Below are 1,548 nucleotides of genomic sequence, written 5' to 3'. Positions count from 1 at the left end.
ATTTTTAATTAGACTGAGATCCGCGTCCTTTTTAGGAATAAGTTTAACAATTCCGCGTCTTTGCGATACTGAAAGTGTTCCTGTTTCATACGAATAGTTAAAAGAACTTACCAAGATATCACTCACATCATTCCAAAAAATCTTGTAAAATTCGCAAGGGAGGCCATCTGTTCCTGGCGTTTTGTCCGAATTCATACTGTTTAGCGCTTGCAGACATTCTTCCCTATTCATCAAGCCTTCGCAAACAAGTTGTTCCGCATTGGTCAAATAATTTTGATTTTGCTGTGGTGAGAAAAAAACGTCACTAGATTTCTCGTTATTGGTTTTGAACTGTAAAGAGTTTGATAAAAAGACTCACACTCATTCAGAATTTCTTTGTCTGTATCGGCAAAAGCACAAGTGAAGCTAAATTTGAGTGAAGATGGTCAATTACCTTTGTCGAAATTCAATCGTTGCTTGCACTTAGTTGTTACCTTTCCTGGTGTTAAAAAAAGGAAATCCCCCAGCCCGTTTCTGTGCATCAGTGACACACTCGCCTAGCGCCTGCTAGCGCCTGCTAGCGCCTCATGTGCCACTTTTTTGTTTTTACCACATTTTGACGTCATCTGTGATCTATACTGAGCAGACGCACGGCAACATGGAATCCATTTGATTAATCTATTTGAGAGCTTTTCGTTATTGAACAAATCAAGCAAAAAACCACAAAACGTCATTGATGTATCACGTGACGCTTCAAACCTTTGCCGCGGCTGCCACACGTAATCGGCGGGAAATTTCAATGAACAAATAAGAAATGGCGACCTCCTGTTCGTCATTTGCTGATAAAATCGCGTTTAAAAAGACTTCAAAAGGTAAGAATCTTCAATTTAACTTGTTAAACTTGTTAAAGTTTACCAGTGTTCTTACTTCTTAAGGTCTGTCAATTTACACTTATAAAAACAAAAAGATATGGACTTTGCTGCGCCGTACAGGAGGTTATGTTGACTGGCGGTTGATTTAAAAAATTAAGATTATTTTATAAATGAGAACCAAGATGTACCTGCAACTTGCTTATATTCAGTTTTAGTTCCTTTTTCTTGTGCATGGTGAAATGAATGTTCCAAGCAGCCGGGTTAACGTTTTAAACTTAACAGAAGTCAAAACAGTCTTAGGGCTACAAAACTATAATGCAGGGAAAAAATGTTGAAGTGTTTATGGTTTAATTTTGTCCTGAAACGTTTTCCCTTCATTCAGCACTGTTTCAAATCTTTTTTTATTTGGAAAGTTCACAGTTTGTGGTGAGCGAGAGAACTTCATGAATTGCCGTGCAAAATGAGGAACTTCGCCTTTCTCCACTATATGTCACCTAGATCATTTTGTCGAGGAAAAAAACGTTCAAAAAGCAAAAGATTGAATGAACGTCTTTCCAGAAAAAAAAATGAATATATTTCACATAGTAAGTTTTGTCATAAAAAAACCTAAAAGCACGTCCAATTTTGTGGAAGTCTTTCCATGAAGGTTCACATTCTTGACGGTTTCATTCAAAAACGCAGCTAGAAGTAGTAAGCT

The sequence above is a fragment of the Montipora capricornis genome, chromosome 6, assembly GCF_036669925.1.
Source record: "Montipora capricornis isolate CH-2021 chromosome 6, ASM3666992v2, whole genome shotgun sequence".
Lineage (NCBI taxonomy): Eukaryota > Metazoa > Cnidaria > Anthozoa > Scleractinia > Acroporidae > Montipora > Montipora capricornis.
Note: the sequence above shows the minus strand (reverse complement) of the source record.